This window comes from Paramacrobiotus metropolitanus, unplaced genomic scaffold (assembly GCF_019649055.1).
Source record: "Paramacrobiotus metropolitanus isolate TYO unplaced genomic scaffold, Prichtersi_v1.0 Parri_scaffold0000025, whole genome shotgun sequence".
Taxonomy (NCBI): Eukaryota; Metazoa; Tardigrada; class Eutardigrada; order Parachela; family Macrobiotidae; genus Paramacrobiotus; species Paramacrobiotus metropolitanus.
Window position 1 is genome coordinate 657,408 of NW_026570245.1, and position 13,706 is coordinate 671,113.

Here is a 13,706-nt window from a genome sequence, read left to right on the forward strand (position 1 = left end):
ACGTAATCACGCAATAATAAACGCGGCAACACAGCCTTCAGTGGATACCGCGGCGCGTAGCGCGCCGCGGCCGTTGCTAGTTGTTTCCTTATCGCAATGATGATCGCTTTCGCCCATCCACTGTTACGGTGTTGCTAAGTGTATTCCGCTATAGTAATATCTGTTTCCGCCTATTCGCCATTAATACCTACTGACACAGCCAATGGGCGAAATCCGTTTAAAGAAAGTTTCGTAAATTTCGAAATAAAATTTACGAAAAACGAAAACCTTTGAACCAAAGTACATGAATTTACATGTTTTTCAAGCTATGGCATAGGGAGAAGTGGCGTATGGTCTAGAAGGAGATGTTGGCTAAAGAAACGAAAAGAAACGGCGGAGTGAGGATCGTAATAATCATCACTATATAATTAGGAAAATGCACGAACAGTGCATTGGTTGACCGGAGTGCAATGTAGGCCGTGATCTACGTCAGGCCTACTACCTCTATCTATACCGGAAATACAGGAGAAAACGGGAAGACGTAAATATCCGTATTTACTCTTCCCAGCACCATAAAAATCACCAAAAATATATATCATCAATCACACAATGCTATGACACAGGGAGATCTGGCTGGCATGAAATCACATAATATCCGACTGGCTGTGCAGACTGAATGAGCAGTCTGTACTGGCTATGCTGCCAAGTACTATGCCTGAAAGTGAGAATGGCTGACGTACGAGTTGTGCGTAGTGCATTGCACGAGTAAACTCTTACAAGCACATACGCTGCCGTGCTATGGCTCGCAATGCCGTATAACAGTGGGAAATGGCTCTACGCAATAGTACTGCCTGACGATAGAGTGCTGGCTCACGCGTACACTCCCGATAGTACGAAGGCGTCTATAGCCTGACTATCCTGACGGAGTCTCTCTTATGCCACTGGGTGGGGTGCCGAGGTCTCACGAGGTTCGCGAATCCCACGGCATTGCACGAATATAACGAGAAACACAAGAGTACGAGATGCCGATATTGCTTCCCAAGAGTGTCTGTCATAGGTCTGAGAGTATTTTTTCGTATGCTATTCCGCCATAGCGCTGCTCAGTGCAGTAAATGCCATAACGAAATCAACACACTGGCTGTAGGGCTGTCTGACACTCTCGAGTCACTCACGTTTCCTCGCAACTCCTGTCACTCGCAAACTCGTGGTACTGAGTTCAAACTTAATTCTCAGCTTAACCACTTTTCGACCGTTCACCACCGCTTGAGAATTGAGCGCGTATCTTGCCTTCTGGTTTGCCTTTGTTAGGAGTAGTTTTGGCTCGAAATTTACCATGGAGAAACGGTAAAGACTGATAATAACTGGTAGAACTGATTGAAGTACGATTGGCTTACACAAGAAGAAGTTTTGTATGGTTAGTTTATGATTATAAGAATGGCTTCCTGTGTTTTACAATGAAAACAGGGAAAGTACACACGTGGCCATAAGGGCTGGAAAATTTGGCTTATTGCCTTAAAATTAATAAAAAGAAAATTCCATCGAGATAAAAAGAAATTAAATTAAATTACCAAAAACAGGAATTATGACAATTAAAAAAAACAAAAATACCGGTGTCCCATAGAGGAATCCAATTCATCCTTTCCATGGTCCATCCACTCACATGAGCCGTATCTGCTCATGGAGAATCCATCCTTGTGAGCCGTATCTGCTCACAAGGTTTCCAGTGATAGTTTGGCTGATTTTAGTTACTGCCTGAAGAAGTGACAAGTGCCTGCCGCGAATCCCTCAATTCGTTGCCGGTACTAAATTCACTTCTTAATCGCAAACTGTAGAACTGGTTGTGATGAGAAGTTGAACTGGCTACCATGCAATGTATTACATTACATTACAAATGCAATGTATTGCGATGGTCTGAAGGATGCACAAATGTAATGGGACTGGCAAGTTGTGATCGCTGAAAGAAAAATGGCTGAATTTGTAAATAATTCACTAAATTAATAGCGAATTAAAAACAAATTGGATGACTGGCTAAACGGTTAGTAGAACTGGCTGAAATACCGAATTAACAATATCTCGTTTTAATGACTACGGTGAAACGTAATCATAGTTTATTTTTCTGCATACATGGGCTGCGCAAAACAGTGACTGTTGATCTGGCTAGCAAACACAAATTTAAAATTCCCTAAAATGCGGGAATTAATTAGAGCTGGCTTTTTACATGAGTGGACTGGCTAGACTGCATAGCTATCATGCAATGTGTTATTTTCCGCGGTTCAATGCAGTCTATGGAGTTCTGATTAGGTCGGTAACTGATTAACTGGCTTGAGGAAAACGTGGTTTACGACGCTTTGGACGAGTGAGCTTCTCAATGAGATCTGCGTCTTCTGCATCGGTTTCTGAATCAAGTGGTTGAGTCAAAAGATCATTCGGCGTCTGACGATGCCGTTTGATTTTGACTTTGCCTTTGCTGTTGGCGGTAATTGTCCAAGTTCCATCAGAATCGCTAGACGATTCTGACGAATCTGTTTCAGGACTGGCTTTCTTCGGTTTTTGATTCGAAGATTTTCTTGGTTTCAGTGCTGGCTGTGGAGAAGAATCTCCACAAGTTGATTTGGCTTCGGAGCTGGTACTGGTTTGGGCTGTGAGTCCTGAATCAGTACTGGAATCACTGGCTAACTGATCTGCAGTGTTATCTCCAGATGAAGCAGTTGGACTGGCGTTTTCATCAGGCTTCTTTGGAACCTTCAACTTGACTTTTAACAGTCCAGTTGACGGCTTATTGGGTGAAATTGGCTGTTTATTTTTATCGCGGTTTGTTTTGGATGCCTTTAGATGTTTTGCGTTATCGATGTCACTGAGGATAATTTTGGTTTTAATTGGCTTACTGAACTCTGGATTTTCTGGCGTGTACGACTTCAGACGATCGATAGCGACGACATCTGAATCATACGGATAGTCTCTGCGAATAATGGCTACTTCGTTTTCTGATGGGAATTTGATGACTTCGAAAGGGCCGTCGTATTTAAAACGAAGGTCCTTACATTCGCCTTTCTTCTGCTCCTGCCTGAGGTTTACTAAACTGCCTACTGTAAAATCTGGCATTCCTTTGTTCTGATTGTAAATTTCTGCTTTTTTCTGGAAATCCTCGTCGATAAATGCTCTGGCTACATCATGGGCAAAATTCAAACGGTACTTGGGTTTCTCCAAGTAGTCGTCGATGCTGTCTTAATCATCTGGCAAGTTGGTCTGAGTGATGGTGTCACCTGGTAGTGACTGTTCTCTGGCGTACAGCATGTAAAAGGGTGAATGGCTGATGGTTTTCTGAACAGTACGATTGTACGCTGCAACGAGAAACGGGAGAAATTCATCCCAACGCTTCTCATTTGCTCTGCCTGCAAGCATGGATAGACCGTCGCCTATCCACTGCATCTGTCTTTCAACAAGTCCTCTGCCTTGTGGGTGGTATGCCGTACCAAAATGGTGTTTAATTTTCAGGTGTTTTGTTATGGCGTTAATAAGATTACTTAGGAAATGACTGCCTCTATCGGTGTTAATGATAAAAGGTGCGCCATACGGCAATATCACATCATGCAAGAGAAAATCTGCGACTGTTTCTGCCTTTTGATCGGGAATGGCTTTGGCAGTAACGAACTTGGTAAGCTGATCAATCGCAACTGCGATGGTGTTGTTGCCTTTTTTGCTGACTTTCAGGGGACCTTTGAGATCCACCTGAATACGGAAAAATGGCTCTCCGGTTTTGACTTGCTGAAGTTTCCCTGGCAGTGCCTTGCGTGGCACTTTTCGAAACTGGCATTTTTGGGCACCCTATCATTTCGGCCACCATTCATTTTGGCTGCCATTCATTTCGGCTAACATTCATTTCGGCTATCATAGGTTTGGACGGTTGGTTATCGCGTTCGATTTTCAGCTCACCTGTAGTCTATTGTAAGGCTAGCCAAGGTTCTCAAGCAACGAGCATTAAGAAAAACCTAAGAAAACCTAAGAAAAACCTTTGAAACCTAAGAAAACCTAAGAATCTAAGAAGTAAGAATAAGAAGTAAATGAATGGACACGCATTTTTTACACTGTTTAATGTACTGATGATTGTCACTGATCATATTTTCCCAAAAATATCTGGCTGAAATGACATGGCTGGTTTTCTGAATGCCTAAATGACCGCCTGCTGGAGAATCATGCGTTGCGCGCATGATGTCAACTCTCCAGTGCCTGAGAACGACAAATCGCCGGTTGAGACGATCGTCCTTCTCACTGCGACGGTACAAGACACCATGATGTAATTCGAACTGGCGATAAGTGGTTTGGAGATCCTGGCTTTCTGACTTATCTTCCAGATATAGAATGATTTTCTCTAAAGCTGGATCATTGAGTTGTTCGCTGCGGAGGAAGTTGAAGTTTCCTTCTTCGTCCTCTTCAGCTACTGGCTTTGCAGTTTTAACTGGCTGAGTATTGTGAGTCTGACTGGCTCTGATACGGTCGTAGTGCTGATATCAACGTCTGTTTCACTGTCTATACCAATGGTACTTTCCATACCAGTGGCATTATTCTTCTGCCTCATACCAGTGGCGTACTGTGGATCAGTAACACGTACTAACCCAACACTGGTGGCTTCCTGGTAATCGGTGGCATGACCGACTGTAACCATTCGTACAACTGGCGTGCTGAAGTGGTCATCCCACTCCTCTTCTGGTATCGCTAAATCGACTGGGTGTCGGCTGAGCGCATCTGCGTTGTGGCAGAAACGCCCTGGCTTGTATTCGATATTGATGTGGTAACTGCCTAGTTGTAATGCCCAACGAGTTAGGCGTGGATTCATGCCTTGTCGGTTACTGGCTGAACGAATAAGGTTTGCTAATGCCTGGTGGTCTGTGCGAACTGTGAATTCACCGAATTCGATGAAATGCCGGAATTTTGAGATCGCATAAACCACTGCCAAACACTCAAGTTCGGTAATTGCGTATCTGGTCTTTGCATCTGTCAGTAAGCGACTGGCATATGCGACTGGATGTCCATCGTGTTGCAGGACGGCTCCAATGCCTACTGTGGATGCATCGCATTCGATGACTGCCTGTTTTGCTGGGTCGAATCTGGCTAACACTGGAGTGGTTGTGAGTGCCTGTTTAATGGCTTCAAATTCTGCGGTATGTTCTGACTTCCAATCTCTAGCTACATCCTTGTCTTTCGACAAAAGATTATACAGGTGTTGTGTAAGGGAAGCGTATCCCTTCACAAACTTCCGGTAGTAGTTGGCTAAACCGAGAAAGGAGCGCATCTCTCTCTCGTTAGTTGGCTGAGGATAGTTGTGGATAGCTGTGATTTTGCCTGGATCTGTGGTTATGCCTTTTTTACTAACAATATGACCAAGGAAATGGAGTTCTGGCTTAGCAATGTGACATTTTGATGGCTTCAAAGTGGATTCAGTTTCCCGGAGACACTCGAACAGTGCTCTGACTTTCATCAATGCTTCTGCGAAGGTTTTTGCTGCCACAATGATGTCGTCTAGGTACGCGAATATACCCAGATGACGTACTCTGGCTAACGTTTTGTCCATGGCTGCCTGGAAGGTAGCGGGCCCGTTGCAAACGCCGAAAGGCATTCGCACGAACTCGTACAATCCATCCTGGGTTGTGAATGCCGTTTTTTCAACTGAATCGGGATGCATGGGGATCTGCCAAAACCCAGACGAACAGTCGAACGTGAAGTAGCACTTGTTCTCTGATACTGCATCAAGAAGTTCGTCTGCGTTTGGCAAGGGATAATTGTTTTTCTTGGTCAGGTTGTTCAACTTGATATAGTTGACACAAAACCTGGTACCAATGCTGCCGTCTGGATTCTTTTTGCTGGCTAGGACAACTGGAAAAGACCAGCTGCTTTTGCTGGGTCTGATAATGCCTTTCTCGAGCATATCCTTTATATGCTCTGCGATTAACTGCCTGCCTCGCCACGACGTTCGGTGTGGCTGACTTTTAACTGGCTTTGCGTCACCGGTCTCGATGACGTGTGATACTGTTTCTGGCTTTACACCATAGAGATGCATGGAAGTTGGGAATAAATCCCCGAACTCCATAAGCAAATCGATGAATGCCTGTTTTTCCTCTGGCTTCAAATCTGGGTTGAAGTTTAGCTGACTTATCTGTTCCTTTATTTCTGCTTGTTCTTCTGGCGTTCGGTCACTGATTTTTGTACTGAAGAGATGGGCAACTGAATCAACTTCTTCATATTCTTCCAGTATGCCTATCCAAGTGCCTTTTTTGATCAGACGCCTCTGGTTAGAGAAGTTGACCACATACGTATCGAACTGGCTTGATTTTGGATTCACTAATCCCTGGATGGGGAGTAGCTTAGCTGCGGAATATAGGGCTGGATTTGGCGAGAACATGTACAGTTCATCGTCGGTGATACGTGCCTTATCGTGTGCTTTGGCTGATACCCAGTTATATCCTGGATCAATGATAAAATTCTCACTGGCGTACACTTTCCGCATTCTGATTCTGAATTTAGCTTCTGCCTTTTCTAAGACATCGTTGTCCAAGATATCTGGAGATACGATTGCTGGCTCAACCTCTGGAGTTATATCTGCCTGCGGCTGGTCAGTGCCATTAAGCACTTCAGCGATTTGTGGTTCTGATAGTGGTTTGCTGGCTACGTCACGCGAGCTACCATGCGATGTACTGTGCGATGTAGTTTCTGGCTGTAAACATGGCTGGTCGCAGGTGACAATTATTGGCTCATCCATTATGCTGATTTGGACTGGCTTTTGTTGTGATTCAACTTCAACCAGTCGTTGTTGAGCAACTACCGGTTGTTGTAGGATCTGGCTGTTTTACTGAGGAATTATCAAAAGCTGACTGTATGCGTAAGACATGGTTTCTTACATTTTTCCAAGAGTTCCTTCAGATTTATAGTACTTGGCTTAGTTCGTTTTGATTCAATTTCTGCTCTAGTATCTGGCTTAATAACAACTGGCTGTTGAGCTGGGAATAAATCAGGAAAATGTTCTGGGTATTTTTCTGGCACAAGGGGACAATAGTAAAAAGCAGGATTGTCGACAACCGGCTTATAGACTATTGTCTCTTGTGGCTGATGGACAAAGGTTTCAAGTATCTGGCTGTATGTAACTGGCTGTTCAACTTAGCGTTTATCTGGCTTACTCTGATACAGTTTTTTCAACGGTAATATTCCTTTCACTGGTTGGAGATTTTTAATTGGCTTTAGTGGGACTGGCTTGTGCTTGTCGAAGAAGCGAATGTGTAAAAGATTTTCATCAAATAACACATGCTTCTTGACTCGCATTGGTGGTCTGCTGGCATTAGCCTGATTAATTGGCTCATAATTAAATGAACCAAAAATGGCTGGATCAAAACTGATAAATTTCTGATATGGCCACTTATAAATAACTGTAATGGGAGTTCTGAGGAAATCTGGCTTCTGCATATCGTTAGCACTGAATGCTTTGCTGATGGTTCTGCGTTCCTTCTCCATGAGATTGTATTCAAATACAATATCGTCATGAAATTTGTGCTGCCGATAGTGGATGATCCGTTTTCCACGTGACGATTTTATGCCTTTAAGTTTGTGCTGGCTTAAACTGGACAAAATGCCTTCGTAAAGCTTACTGTTTTCCTGTTTATAGAGTGTCAACTCTTTCATCTGCCTTATGTAGACTTGGTAACGCAACCAAAGGTCTACTTGCTTGTCGTGCTGGCTTTGTTCTGATTTATTTTCTGGCTTAGAGATTTCTGACTTATTAGTTTTGAGAATCTTGGCTTTGGAACTGCCTTGTAGTCTTCTGGCTTATCGCTGCTGATAGTGTGCACGGGATTTTGTAGTGAGCCTTCCCCTTTTTGATTTGTATCCAGTGGCAACGCAGTTGCCACTGGTATGGAGTAAGACGTCACTGGGGGATTCCTAGATGGCTTTATTTCCGGTGCGGCAAATATGGCCGGACTGGACTGATTTATTTCCAATGCAGCAGATATAGCTGGATTGGACTGATTTATTTCCAACGCAGCAAATGCGGCTGGGTTGGACGGATTTATGGGCTTAGGGCGCGCGCGTTTATTTTCTGGCCGAAGGTGAGTGACTTTACCACAGTCAGCCACCATCACGGCATTTTCTAGGAAATCCTGGCCTATAAGAAGGTGCACACTGTCTCTGCAGGGCGGCTTAACGTATATGCTGTGAAGCACTACGTTGCCGTTGATCTGTATGGGAACACTGGCGTAATGTGTGACGGAGAAATTACAAATTCCTCCTGTGCCTCTGATATGCATTGGTTTTGATAATGGTTTCTGATGGAGGTTGTGCTGGCGACACAGCTGATCAGACACCAGAGACGTTTCCGCCCCGGTATCGACCAGTGCGTGTACAATGGCTGAACCGATCGTAACTTTAACAGTTAACGTCGGTGCTTTTCCTGGCTCATCGTTGCTGCCTATACGACAATGATGTACAACTGGATTTGTATCGACGCCACACTGGAAATCGTTCACGGTAGAACCGCGAAGGTTTACGCTGGCTTTTGGTTTTGGCTGTTCTGGATTTACTGCTGATAGTTCTGGAATGATCTCCAATCTGACGTGAGAAAGGAGCTGGTTTACGTTTACTGGCTGTGGTTCCACAGTAACCGAATGACAAACATGGCTACTTATCACTGGTTTTGTGGATGGCTTACGCTTTCCAGGTTTTGTAGTGACTGGCTTATCCGGCGGTTTCTTGGGACGGGGGACAGCAGTGACGGTTGCTGCTGTCCTTACTCTTTTAAATCATCATCTGCCTCACTGTCACTGACATTTCCAAGCTGTGTTTCCTGATCTGAATCGTCACTGGCTTCTGATAGCTCACTGAAACGATTGGACTGTAATGGGCGTGCCGGCGATCCAGGGCGGCGAACTGGCCGGGCCAGACCACCTACACGTTGACCATTGCCTGTGTTGTTTTGGCTTCTGCTGTTCTGATTATTAGGCCTGTCATTTTCTCTGGGTGGGCTCTGAGAGTGTCGTCGTTCACGACGTGCCTTGGCATCTTCCCATTCTTTGCAAGATCTGCGTGTTCCGTCTGGCCAATGGTACTTCTGATACACAGGGTTGTCTTCCGGTGCCTTTCCTGCTTGTGTGCATGCCTCTGAATTATGCCCTTCAATGCAGCACCACTTACAGTAGTCGATGCCTTCTCGTGGTGCATCACTGCCTTCGGTATTGCGCTGTGGAGATTTGTTTCTGGCTGGGCGGTTGCCAATACCACTGGACGTCGGCTGACGACCAGGGCTGCGACCGCGATTGCTGTCTCGCTGTGCCTGCGGTTTTACTGCCTGGACGTACGACACTTTTGCGGTGCTGCCTTTAATTTGGGTATCCAAATCGTCAAGTTGCAACGACTTGAGATACCTGCTGTTTTGGAGAAACTCCATGGGTGTTTTTGGCTTCATAACTGCAAGGTTCTTGTGCAGTTCAGGGGCTGTTTGCAGTCCCCTTAACAAGCACGAGACAAGATATTCGGGTTCGTTCTGGCCACTTTGATCTGATAATGACGCCATCGACTGAAAGTACTTCTCACTACTTTCAGTTGCTGGGTCATACTTCCTTGTCATGAGTTCCTGGAGGGCGTGAAATTTCTTGTCGGGATCGCCGAAGCGTTCCAACAATTTCTTCCTGGCTTCGGTATAAGTGGCTAAAGGTGTTGATGATGCCATGATGCCACTGAACCATGTCGCTGCCTCATCCTGGAGAGCACCAGCGAACCGATTCAGTGTATCCTTGTCATCCCAGTTTCCTGCCTCTTTGGCGAGTTCGAACATGTTGAGGAATCCCTCAACACTGTCCTTACTGCCTTTGTATTTAGGGACAAATGAGTTTTGGCTATTTGAACTGGCTACTTTGGGTAACAACTGAGCAAGACCCAGTGTATGTGCCTCTAATACCTTTCCAATAAGGCTGCCTACATCCAGTTGTGGGGTTGCCACACTTGGAGCTGATTGGGATATGCCTGCATTTTCTTCCGGCTCTGTATCTCCGAACTGGACATGATCACGGTGTTCTGGCTTACGGCGTCGAGAAGGGCGCCGGGTAGTGGTGGCATCCCGAGGGAGCTCGACCACTTCCGGTGACTCATCCCGACGTGACTGTTGTTTCTGCTTACGGGTGGTTGGTGGGGGAGCGGCCGGCTGAGCAGTGAGAGGTTCCTCGATCAAGCATGCCTCAAGTTCCCCACATAAACCTTTGTAATGATTATACCGATCTCGGTAATGATTCAGTTCTTCCTGGAGGACTTCTGCCTTTTGTGTTTCTGCCTGTATACGTTTTTGTGCTTCCTCTCGCACCTGCTGATGGGCATACTCAGCCCTTTCCTGTATTTGCTGCCTTTCCTGGTAAGACTCCTGGAGTGCCTTTTCGATATCGGCATTGGTCTGAGTAGTGCTGGCTTTACTATCGATGTGCATTTTCTGGAAGTTGATGACTTCTTCATGACGTTTTACGAGTCTGGCTAGTTCTTCGATTTTGGCTGCTGCAGAGTTTAAATGCCCTTTATCCTTGAACGATTCAATTTTGGCTTTGGCCCATAACTCACGCAGTCGGTCAACCTCCTGCTGTGGGTGTGGGTCTTGTTCTGGCTCTGGTGGGGTGTGAAATTCTGCCTGATCAGTTGATGGGGGAGACTGATGATTGTTTGGTTGTGCTGGAGGGTTTCCTTCTGGCTTGTCCTGTTCTTCGTCTGACTGTGACATATCGCTGATTTCATGGTCATGATGCTGATCTCCCAGAATGGAGTCAGCATCATCTGCCTGGAAGTTAGAAGTGGCTGCTGGTTCACACGATCAGCGGCACGTCCCGGGGAACGCGCTACCTTGGTGCTTCTAGCGAATACTTGTTGCTGGCTTACACTTTCGAGCGTGTGGTATGGGACGTTATGCTTACTTGCCTTCAGTTTTTGTGCCTTTGACCTTGACACACGTTTTTGTGCCGGTATTTCTGGCTCACTTGACACACCTTCATTGTCAATGGGATCTGGAGTTCGAACTGTCTTTCCTGGTGTTACTGATTTGCGGAAAAAGAAATTCATTTTTACTGGCGTTATAGCTACAATACTATAATAATCAGGATTGAACTGTCGGATATCTGGCTGATTAAGACGAAAATTAAACGGTGATTCTGAAATGGCTGCAAATTCAAATACAGTTAATCAAAATCAACAGCGTTTAAAAAATGCACGGTTTTGCTTGCCTGGGTGCTGTCTGGCTATTGCGTAAAAAGATGTTTTCAAACGCGAGTTCGAAAATTTTCTCTCTACGCTGCGTCTCTGAGTGCACTGGCTGTCAGTGGCTATTGTTCTCAAGCGAGCCGAGAACAAAAGCTGGCTTGCTGGCTGCGTTATCAGCGATGAAAATCTTCACCACTGATCGGCGTATCCGGGTTGATGGTCTGGCTGGTTATGCGGTGCGTGTGCAAATATTCGAAAGATGGTAACCTTTCGAATAATCGCACAGAGATTTGGTTGGTAGAAACTGGCTTATTTTGCAACAGAAAGTGTGCTAAATTTACTGGCTGCAGGAATCGTGTTTTTGCACACGACTCTCGATTTGGCTGGCTGGTAATCAGTGTACTTGACAGGCAGAAATACACTGAATTGTACGCTGAATTGTACTGAGTTTATCTGGTTTTACTGATGAAAGTTCGTGCAAAAATAAGGGGAGGACTGACACGTGGCTGTGTATACTGGCTTACACGAATTAAATGTGGTTTATCTGGCTGGAGGAAAAAGTTACCAGACAGTACACAGGTGAACCCTGTTGTACTGATGGCAAAATTAGAAGGAAAGAGAAGATGTTGGTTTGCCTTTTAGGTTCTTACTTCTTCACGATCCTGAGCTGCTCCTCGCTGAACCTGGTGACCAGTTTTAGCGATCTTTCGCGCACCAGGGATGACGGACGTCTGCGATGACGTGTAGAATCCGGAGGGACGGACTCCACGCGCTGATCTTCCGTAAAACGTCACGCTCTGCTACCATGCAATGTAGGCCGTGATCTACGTGAGGCCTACTACCTCTATCTATACCGGAAATACAGGAGAAAACGGGAAGACGTAAATATCCGTATTTACTCTTCCCAGCACGGTGGGCAGCACCATACAAATCCCCAAAAATATATATCATCAATCACACAATGCTATGACACAGGGAGATCTGGCTGGCATGAAATCACATTATAACCGTGTTGCGGCGATCTTTAAAAGTTACATATCACAGAACGACCGTTACATCGCAACCGCTGCCGCGTGATATGAAAAAGCATCTCTGGCCTTCTTTTTACCAGATCCTTGCGAAACGAAATCACATATAATCAGCACCATCACATACATAAAAGGCAGTAAAAGAAAGGAAAGTAGACTGTCCCATTCATGTGGCAACTTAGACCATATGCATTTCGACCAGTCTGACCAACTCTGCCCTCTCCTGTGTCTTTTGATAGGAAGTAGAGAGGTGACCAGGTGATCAGGACCTATCGGTTCAAAAAGGCGAATTGGGCAGGGATGCAGAGCTAAACAGCGAACGGTTATCACACAAGAACGGGTCTGATTCAGACCGCTTGCCATTTTTATAGCACTTGCGATGATAAGCATCGGTGATATGTGACGGTTTGGGAGTCATCGCAACACGGTTGGCTGTGCAGACTGAATGAGCAGTCTGTACTGGCTATGCTGCCAAGTACTATGCCTGAAAGTGAGAATGGCTGACGTACGAGTTGTGCGTAGTGCATTGCACGAGTAAACTCGTACAAGCACATACGCTGCCGTGCTATGGCTCGCAATGCCGTATAACAGTGGGAAATGGCTCTACGCAATAGTACTGCCTGACGATAGAGTGCTGGCTCACGCGTACACTCCCGATAGTACGAAGGCGTCTATAGCCTGACTATCCTGACGGAGTCTCTCTCAGGAGCGCAGCTCTTATTAGGGTTGAAGACTGAAAGTGTCTGTAACGGCTAATTTTGGAAAAGTTTGTTTTCAATGGGCAGAACAGAAAATAACATAGCAGATGCAGTGTGGTAGCAACGAAATTCCCTTATCGAAATTCCCACTCTGCCGAGGTCGTCAGCCCGATCCACTAAATCAAAATTCCATCTCTACGTATCAATCGATAGCCCTTGGTGTGTAGATTTGCCATCACAAGTCAGTTTTTAGAGAAAAACAAAGGTGTGAAGGAAACCTTCAAAAAACTTTAACATAGAAAGCCAATAGGAAAAGCTGAAAATCCACCACTTCAAAACTTACCATCCCACCACTGTCTCGACAGCTAAAACGCGTTTTGGTCAACTTTGCTGGGATGGGAGGAAAGTTCTTGAATCAAGACCACGTATTATTCCGTAGTATTGATTCTTGAATGAAATCATAAATTTTTCATAAGCAAATGGCGTCAGAAACAGTGAGATGTAGGAAAGAAGACCTAACAAAGTCTGCGAGTACTGTACGGAACTGCTCAAAACTGTTTCTCAATGAGCTGCCGTTCGCAGTGGTTTGACCAGTTTAAAATTGCAACGTTTCCACGGGCGGTTGCCATTGGTACTGATATACTGTTGAAGGCAAAAATCTGTTGTACTGTTGAAGTATACTGTTGATATACAGCAGGTACAGCAAATTTTTGCATTCAACGGCATATCAATACCAAAGGCGACCGCTGAGCGCGTGAATCGCGATGGTAAAAATGAGCAGGCAGAT

At 45.2% G+C, this 13,706-nt stretch overlaps 1 long non-coding RNA gene across 2 annotated transcripts in view; it reads right to left on the reverse strand.

Annotated features, from left to right (window-relative positions):
- LOC129587562 (uncharacterized) overlaps window positions 1–12,649 on the reverse strand; it is a 27,078-nt gene extending 14,429 nt beyond the window's left edge. For both annotated transcript variants that reach the window (XR_008690379.1, XR_008690380.1), the window contains exon 1: window positions 11,844–12,649. This is a non-coding gene — a long non-coding RNA (uncharacterized LOC129587562). The remainder of the gene's footprint in view (window positions 1–11,843) is intronic.
- Between the last annotated feature and the right edge of the window lie 1,057 nt (window positions 12,650–13,706).